Here is a 10,000-nt window from a genome sequence, read left to right on the forward strand (position 1 = left end):
CGTGTTGTTCTGGGCTGATCCCTCACCTTTCTCATGATTATTGAGGCTCCATGAGGTGAGATCTTGCATGGAGCCCCAGACCAAGAGAGATTGACTGTTATCTTGAACTTCTTCCATTTTCTAATAATTGTGCCAACAGTTGTTGACTTCTCACCAAGCTGCTTGCCTATTGTCCTGTAGTCCATCCCAGCCTTGTGGAAGTCTACAATTTTGTCCCTGATGTCCTTAGACAGCTCTCTGGTCTTGCCCATTGTGGAGAGGTTAGCGTCTGATTGATTGAGTGTGGACAGCTGTCTTTTATGCAGATAACGAGTTCAAACAGGTGCAGGTAATACAGGTAATGAGTGGAGAATGGGAGGGCTTCTTAAAGACAAAACTAACAGGTCTGTGAGAGCCAGAATTCTTACTGGTTGGTAGGTGATCAAATACTTATTTCATGCAATAAAATGCAAATGAATTATTTAAAAATCATAGAATGTGATTTTCAGGATTTTTGTTTTAGATTCCGTCTTTCACAGTTGAAGTGTACCTATGATAAAAATTACAGACCTCTACATGTTTTGTAAGTGGGAAAACCTGCAAAATCGGCAGTGTATCAAATACTTGTTCTCCCCACTGTATGTTTATATATACATATATATATATATATATATATATATATATATATATATATATATATATATATATATGAGGCCCGGCGAGGAGGAGAGATGTAAGCGACATTTTTTTAATGATATGATGATAGGCTCGAATGATAGGGGAAGGGTTAAAATAGTGCTACATGGCATTAACTCCAAAATGGCCGATGTGGCCCTTACATCATTCTTCCTCGCGGCGCCGTGTGTGTGTGTGTGTGTGTGTGTGTGTGTGTGTGTGTGTGTGTGTGTGTGTGTGTGTGTGTGTGTGTGTGTGTGTGTGTGTGTGTGTGTGTGTGTGTGTGTGTGTATACACACACACAGTATATTTACAGTATTATCCCGCTTATCCGCCCCCCTCTTATCCACCACCCTCGCTATCTGCCGTCATTTGCTCAGGAACCGAACATCTGAGCTAAAAGCTTAGCAAATTCCCCCGCTCTTCCTCCACCCCGCTATCCGCCATCCGCCAGGTCTGCCCGACGTACACAGTAATGGAAATCCCTGCAAAATTACCCCACTTATCCGCCCGTGACATCCGCCAGTGATGAGTCATCAGGAAATTTCTCGCTTCCATGGAGAAATGTACTAATGAGCCTGTGGCAGTACACATCCGGTAGAGTATTGTGAAATCTAATTTTGTTTATGCTTTTGTGGCATTTGCAGCGCCATCTCCAGTGTGTATTGTGGATCTAACAGTGCTTATTGGATTAGTGGTTTCTAAAAAAAGTTTGAAACAGCATGGCTCCTGTAGAGAGGAAAAGGGACCGTCAGTGATTGACGGTGAAAGAGAAGAGAGAAATCTGTGATGCCTCTAAGAGTTTTCCATCAAAATCTCAACAAGACGTTGCCAATTTCTTTGCAGCGAAATGGGGAAAGCCCGTGAAGAGGAGGACAATCGGTGACGTGATAAAACAGTCAGACTGATGGCTGAACAAATCGCTGGACATGTCTATGATGCGACAAGTCGGTGGCAAACATTCGAATATGGAACAAGCGCTCTTTCTTTGGTTTAGCTCAGCACGTGCTAAAACCATTCCACTAACTGAAGCTATACTGAGGACGAAAGCCATGTTTTTTTGGAGGTAAGCTGGAAATTGTCGACTTCCATTACTCGAATGGTTGGATGAATCGCTTCAAAATGCGCTATGGTATATAATGTCGGAAGTTATGCGGTGAAAGTGCTCGTGTGTCCCAGGATTTAGTGAGTGCTGGTAGAACACAGGCAAAGGGTGTGCTGAAAGATTACCAGCCTCGTGATGTCTACAACATGGATGAAACGGGCCTTTTCTACCAAATGCTGTCTGACCGATCTCTCACTACGGGGGAGTATTCGAGGGGAACTAAGAACGCAAAAGCTCGAGTATCACTCGCTGTTTGCAGAAACACTGACGGTAGTGATAAGTCCCGTTTACTAGTCATCGGGAAAAGTGCTAATCCCAGGTGCTTCAAGGGATTCAAGCATGACTTGTTTTGCGATTACCGCAACAACAAAAAGTCGTGGATGACCAGCTTAGTGTTCCACGATTGGCTGCGCGATTTTGATATGAAAATGCGAATAGCGAACCGCCATGTGCTGATGTTGCTGGATAATGTGGCATCTCATATTCTGCTCGAGAACAAGGAGGGCCAAGTTAGTCTTACCAATACGAAAGTGCATTTCCTGCCGCCTAACACGACGTCGCATCTCCAGCCCATGGATGCCGGTGTCATAAACAATTTCAAGCAACATTATCGAAGATGTCAACTACAGCATTTGGTGGATGCGATTGACAAAAATCGAGAACCGAAGCTGGAACTGAGCGACGCTATTCGCTTCTCCAAGATAGCTTGGGATGAAGTGAAACGCGAAACCATCAAGAACTGTTTCAAACACACTGGCATCACCCTGGACAATTGGTTCGATCCTGCGACAACGTCCTCTTCTTCGACCACCACCAGCACTACGTATCCGAGGAACATTTTTGAACAGATCGCTGAACATTTCAACAGAGATAGAGCCGTGCTGATGACACCAGAAGAATTCGATCATGTCGATGATCATCAAGAACCAACCGAGGTTCTTACAGATGATGAAATCGTCGATCTTGTGACTACCATTCATGACGAGGATACCGAGGAACTGGATGCGCCTGAAGAAGTCGCCACCTTTCCGAGCGCATTGGAAGCGAAGCGCGCCTTGGAACAAGTCACGAGGTACATAGAGAGCAACCGTAATACAAATGAGGAGGATATTACTGCCATTTCAAAACTCAGGATGCGCCTGAATGAACTTGTAATCTCTTTTTCTGAACAAAAGGAAATTACTGATTTCTTCCATCCTGTTGGGGTCCTGTAATGGCCCCATAACACACATGTACTGTATGGGCAGCAATAAAAACGTGAATAATTTATGAAAATATGGTGTATGTTGTTCCATTTGTTTGGTTTCGTTCTAGTGAGTAGGGAATGAGATTCTTAGGCCCCTACGAGCCTTCCCTGACACCCCTTGCACCCCTCCAGATCATCTCGCGTGTACCCTCGCTTATCCGCCACCCCCGCTTATCCGCCAAAAATGCCCTTGCCCCAACTTGGCGGATAAGCGGGGTAATACGGTGTATATATATATATATATAGTTGATAGTGTGTTTGTCTGTGACCTATGCACATGAAAAGTACTGGACTGATCCTCACCAAACTTCACATGCTGACAGAACATGTACCCAGGAGTGTCCCGATGTAAAATAATTGTACTTCTGACTTCCGGTTTCCGAATTATGACGCCATCACCTGATTTCGTAACGTTAATTTTTCAAGTTCAGCCGATTGACATGGGGCCAATGCCATATACAATATATCTAACATATGATTTTAAGTTTTTGTTTGTCTGTTTGTTCGTTTGTCTGCAAGCGCTAATCTATTGAAAGGTGAAAGATAGGAGCTAACCACTGAAACAAAAAATGTCGGGATTGGCCCCGGGAAGGTTATAGGCAATGTGGCAAGGCCCCTCGGCTGGGGGGGAGGGGGTGTGTTTCCCCCCTTAGCCGATGACACCAACCCCCTTAGCCTATGACTGCCATGACCCAATAGGGAACTGATGCTGTGCTCGCGTCAGACATATGTATAGAAGATTAAATTCATTCAAAAAGAACCCGGGCAGCGCCAGGTGCATTCACCAAGTATATATATATATATATATATATATATATATATATATATATATATATATATATATATATATATATATATATATATATATATATATATATATATATATATATTGGGTAGTATATATATATAGCATATATATATATTGGGTAGTCGATCTGGTCGGAAAAAAATAAAATAATTTTTTTTTTTTTTTAAATTTGTTCTACCCTTATTATCAGTATTTAAAATGGCGATTTCAGTTAATACAATGGCGATTTCGATGAAACTTAGTTGGTAGGTTCATACCATGACCTAGTCGTGTGCAAATGAGAACCGTTGCTATGGACACCACCGTTGCCTAGCAACAAGACTTTGAAATTTTTGAAAAATCATAAAAAAATTAATTTTTCGAAAATCAAATATCGGGCCACGAGCGACTGTGGGCAGTACATTCAGCCATATTGTCAAAAATTTCCAGCCGGATCCTAAGAAAACTATCGGAGAAGATAGACTTTGAATGAACCCTGGTCGAAAACAATAAAAAAATGAAGTTCGTTATATCTCAGAGACTATGAGTCGGATATACATGAAACTGGTATGGTCGGTTCATGGTATGTCCTAGTTATGTATGAGAAAGAACCGTTGCTAAGGACCCCTCCGTTGCCTAGCAACGGCTGAAAAACCTCAACGTGGGGGTATTTTAACGAAAAAATAATCTGCAGCATTAACCCTTGAAGCTAGAATCATGAATTTTCTTGTGCTTAATCCTCGGGTCATTCCCCATCGAACGGGCCCATCGCGTCAGGTTCTATTGGGTATTCGACTACCCATATCCGCCTACTGGCTTGTATATATGTATATATATATATATATATATATATATGTGTGTGTGTGTGTGTGTGTGTGTGTGTGTGTGTGTGTGTGTGTGTGTGTGTGTGTGTGTGTGTGTGTGTGTGTGTGTGTGTGTGTGTGTGTGTGTGTGTGTGTGTGTGTGTGTGTATATATATGTATATATATACATTATATGTGTGTATGTATATATATTATATGTGTGTATATTTATGTGTGTGTGTGTGTGTGTGTATATATATATGTATATATATTATATGTGTGTATATTTATGTGTGTGTGTGTGTATATATATATATGTATATATATTTATATGTATATATATTTATATTGTTGCGGATTCCGCGCCCGCCGGCGTGCTGACGGCCACGTAACTCGAATCGCGGCACGTCGCCCACCGGACGGACAATCCAGTCGTGACCCTCTCGGACTAACGCTGGGAACCAGTCACGGGTGGACCTTTCGGTCTCACCGCGATCGAGCCAATCAGCCCCCGCGTGGGATAGGGTTGCTCGCCGAATTCGACCTACCTAAGTACCCACGCGGAGGGTAGACCGGGCGATCGCACCTCGCCGCAGGTCGACTTTGGACACGGGCCACTTAAGCGACCCGTTCCGTACTATCAGAATAACCGAGCGGTGTTATCGTCGACCTCGACGGTTCGATTAATTATCGGGCGTATTCAGCCCACTACCAACCCTTTACGTGAAGCAAGATGGGGATTCAATGGAGGAAAAGACGAAGCGAAGCGGGAGACAGTTCAACACAAAGCACATTTATTCGCGGCACACGGGAAGCACACATATTCAATTCCACCAAAAGCACACAAAAAAAAGAAAACACAATTCCATTTACACAAAAAGCAAATATAAAAGCGAAGACAATGCAGAGCTAATACCGACTACCGAGCACACGGCAACACTTATACAATTCTACTTCACAGACGGCGCCGACAACACATACCCAAAACCAAGGAAAAGAATACCCCCAAGAATGAGGCGGGCCTGAGGCCGAGACCGGGTCGCGCCTACCCGTCTGGTGATGAGACGCGGAGCGGCGATGGCGCCCCAACTCCGCGGACCTCGCGGACAGTGTCTGGCAGGGGGTGGGAAAGGGGCCCCCTTGGTCGCACTATCTCAGCGCGGGGGGAAACAGGAGGGGGTTGCTGATGCTCGGGGTATAGAGGATCTTTATTATGTGCGACGAGCGTCTCCACCTCGGCCAGGTCGCGCTGTCGGCCTCCCTCGGGTGCAGCTTCCTGCACGACGCGAGCACCCCCTCGTCTGGTGTCGCCGCCTTTCCACAGCTCCGTCCCCTCCGTTCCGCACACGACGAGCAGCTCCACCGCCCGCGAAGTCTTGACCCTCTGCTTCCGACTCTCCTACTCTCCGCCTCTGGACTCTCCAACTCTGGACTCTTCTTTGGACTCTCCTCGTTGGACTCTCCGACCCTGGACTCTTCTTTGGACTCTCCTCGTTGGACTCTCCGACCGACTCTGACTGACGAACACGGTCCTTTTATCCCCCCGTAGCTTCGCCTTTGACCCCCTCCCTTTGACCTTTCACCTCGCTCCCCATTGGCCCGAGAAAAAGTGGGCGTGAAGGCTTTTTGATCCACAAATTTGCATATATCGATCGTCCTGGAGGCGGGGCCAAATCGCCCCTCGCTCACCGATTGGACGGCAAAAAGTGGGCGTGTGTCGTTTTTGATCCGTTTTTGAAGCACAAAATCCGTGATTTTGTACACGCTGTTCGACGCGCGCTCTGCACGAGTCCAACACCGGTACCCACAGCGGGGCAAGAACGGTGGCGATGCTACGGTTGCGAGGTGTGACGGGAAGGTCGTGGCGGTTGTGGTGAAGCGGCGTTGTGGTTGGTGGTTGATGTTGTGGTTGTGGTGGTAATCATGGCGGTTGGTCCAAAATAAAGATAGTAAAAGAAAAACGGCTATCCTGAAGAGTCGCAGCACGCATAAATGACATGTATTCCCACTAGACAACGGGTTTGGGCCTAACTACACATGCACTTACCGAGATACCTCACCTAATCGACCTGAATGGTGGTTTGCGAATTTGGTAACCACAACAATATGTATATGTATATATATATATATATATATATATATTTATATATATATATATATATATATATATATATATATATATATATATATATATATATATGTTCTCATTCTCCCTTCTTTCGACTTTCTAAATTACTTTTTATTCCTTGATTATAAAAAAAAATCTGAGAGAACCTTGTGCCAGCATCTCTCTGTCTGAAGCTTCACAATATGATTTTTGTATTAAATAATTGAAGAATTGGTTGCTATTTACAACTCGATAGTATTCGTAGAATAATTACCCTGCGCAGTCAACGGTTTTAGAGATATGGAGGTTCAACGTTTTTCATTTTTTCCAAGATGGCGCCTACATCACATGACCTATGACATCATGATTATCATTAAAATATTATACAGGAGGCACTTCTATGGTGAAAAATTAGTGTCCATCAGTCCAATAGTTGCTGAGAAAAAAAATGCAGAAAAACCGGATAAGTGTTTTCATTTATAAGTGTTTACAAAAGATAAATAAGATAAGATATGTTTACTTTTCAAACCTGGCCTCCAAAGCCAGTCGCCGATTGGGAATTCTCTGTCGTGCAAAGTTCTTCCTCAGCCCATCTGAACTCCTGACCACATACAAAGCTTTCGTCCGCAGCCTGATGGAGCACTGCTCTTTCCCCTGGGCTGGTGCTCCTGCCTCTCACCTTTCTTGGCTTCACCCTGTGGAAACCAAGGCATTTAGGATCATTGACATCTCCCGCGGTGAGGCTGGGTCTTTGGGGATCTCACTCTCTCACTACAGGCAGGTCGGTGGTCTTTTTGTCTTCTTCCGTCTCCTCTCCGGTATCGCCGCACCCCCCCCCCTGCTCTGTCTGCGATATGTCCCCCCCCCACATATTTCCACAGAGCGCTCAAGGTCCGCCAGCGACCCTCTTCTGGTAAAAATACCAAAATCACAAATCACTGCTCACCTTCACTCTTTCATTCCTCTTTCTTCCCGCCTTTGGAATAAACTTCTGCACTCTTTTCAATCCCATTCTTCCCTCCATCCATTCCATCCATTGGGATTATACTCTGTGCAGAGCATTGGTGCTGCCTAAGCAGTTTCCTTGGCTATTGGGAACAATCCTGGACAGGTTGCCACTCTGACACAGGATACCAGCAGGCTGGTACTCATTTTGCCAACCTCGGAAGGATAACAGGCAGAGTTAACCCCACCTGGTATTAATTCAACAGCCAAGGGGGATTTGAACTCAGGATCCTGCGATCCCAAACCCACCACTCCAACTATTTAGCCAACATCAGGAATATTCTTCCCTCCAGGCCTTCAAAACAGCTGTTCACCACCACCTCTTATCTTCACCCATCCAAAACCATGATCTTTTCTACTCCCGTAAATCCACCCCAACCCCACCTCCTTCAAATTCCCTGCTTTCCTTCCTGAAAGTTCCTGTAGTGTCCATCTTGTGTATCCCATGTTCCCCGCCCCATCCCTCTCCCTTCCACAGATCTAATGTTTCTGTTCCCCACTATTTTGTCCTTCGTCTCCTGCCCCTCTTGTCTCCTGCCTCCCTTGTTATACGTTGTGTGCTCGCTCTCATACGAGCCTCGACAATGTATACAAAAAAAAAGTGTTGTACTTGTCGAATTATGACGTCATAACGAAGGCACCGATGATATCATCATTAACATGTCTTATTCCCCATGGCGAGTAGTTGACAATGAGCTCGGTCTCAATTTTTTCCATGGAGTGGTTTCAGAGATATGGAGGTGCAAAGTTTTTCCAAGATAACACCTGTACCACATGATCTATGACATCATGATTATCATTGAAATATCTTACAGGAGGAGACGCTCCTATGGTGAAAATTTCGTGTCAATCAGACGAAGAATTGCAGAGAAATAAAATTCATACTGATCGAATCAAGCGTTGTACTTGTCAAATTATGATGTCATAATTAACATATCTTATTCCCCAAGGGAAGTACTTGACAATTTGCCATGTTTCAATTTTTACAATGGAGCGGTTTCGGAGATGTAGAGGTGCAATTATTTTTTGTTTTTTTCCAAGATGGCGCCTGCACTACGTGACCAGCGACATCATAGTTATCATTAAAAATAATTCTATAGGAGGAGCTGCTCATATTCTGAAAATGTTGTGTCCATCGGACTAACAGTTGCAGAGGAAATTTGTTTGTCATACTGATCAGATTAGGCATTGTACTTGTCGAATTATGATGTCATAATGAAGGCACCAATGACATCATCATCAACAAATCTTATTCCCCATTGGGAGTATTTGACAGAGCCATGTTTCAATTTTTCCATTGAGCGGTTTGGGAGATAGAGGTGTAACGTTTTTTCGAAGATGATGCCCGTACCATGTGACATATGACGTCATAATTGTGAATAAAATAATTATACAGGCGGAGGCACTCCTATGGTAAAATTTCATGTCAATCGGACCAGCGGTTGCCGAGAAAGTGAACTTTAAAAATGCAGACACGTACGCAACCGAATGCCTAACCCTGCTTTTCGCTTCGCAAGCGCAGGGTAATTAGAGAGCAATTCCTTCGAATCAATGTTTAATATGATGAAAGGTATAAACAGGAGAAAATGCAGGAGGGATAGGGATAGGACCAGGTGCCACAGTCTTGGGATCTTTCACTCGGAGTGATTCATACATGGAATGGTCTAGCTGGAAAGGTATGGCAACAGAAAGAGTAGAATATGCTTAAACGGGAATTGGAATAGGTACCTCAAAACATCCTGGATAGAGGGAACATGGATATTGGCAGGACCGGCAGGTAGTTTGGGTTTGGATGGGTGGTGATTATGATGTCTGTGAGAGGGTCTTCAAACTTGGCAAACAGAAAATGAATGATGGATTACATAAGCACCTCGTTGCTTTTTTGACGTCAGATCCAAGATGGCCGACTGGCAGCCATTTTAGTTGTAAAAAACCTGATGTTGAACACATCCAACTATTTCTCGGACATGCGTATACGTTGTTCAAATTTGGCTCACAGACGATGAAAGATGGCTTACATATGCTCGCCATTGTTTTTTTGAGATCAGATCCAAGTTGGCTGACTGGTGGCCATTTTGTTACTTGAAATGTGTCCCCAACCATTTCTCAGACATGCATGGTCCGAATTTGTTCAAACTTGGCACACGCACAGTACGTGAAGGTGTACACGTTCCCCTCAGTTTATTTTTTGATCTGCTCAAAGAAGGCTGACTGGAAAACTGGTGTCCATTTTAGTTGTACATAAATATGGGCTAGCCCTTTAACTCCGCACAGCAAAATTACTAAAACTACG

The 10,000-nt window shown here is 44.2% G+C and overlaps 1 protein-coding gene across 5 annotated transcripts in view; it reads left to right on the forward strand.

Moving 5' to 3' along the window:
• Positions 1–10,000, forward strand: part of LOC147025852 (myotubularin-related protein 13-like) — a 115,142-nt gene that overhangs the window by 103,489 nt on the left and 1,653 nt on the right. The gene's annotated exons all lie outside the window — the stretch shown is intronic.

The sequence above is a fragment of the Eptatretus burgeri genome, chromosome 5 (genome assembly GCF_056783735.1).
Source record: "Eptatretus burgeri isolate ZD-2024b chromosome 5, Ebu_testis_v1, whole genome shotgun sequence".
In the NCBI taxonomy this organism is placed as follows: Eukaryota; Metazoa; Chordata; class Myxini; order Myxiniformes; family Myxinidae; genus Eptatretus; species Eptatretus burgeri.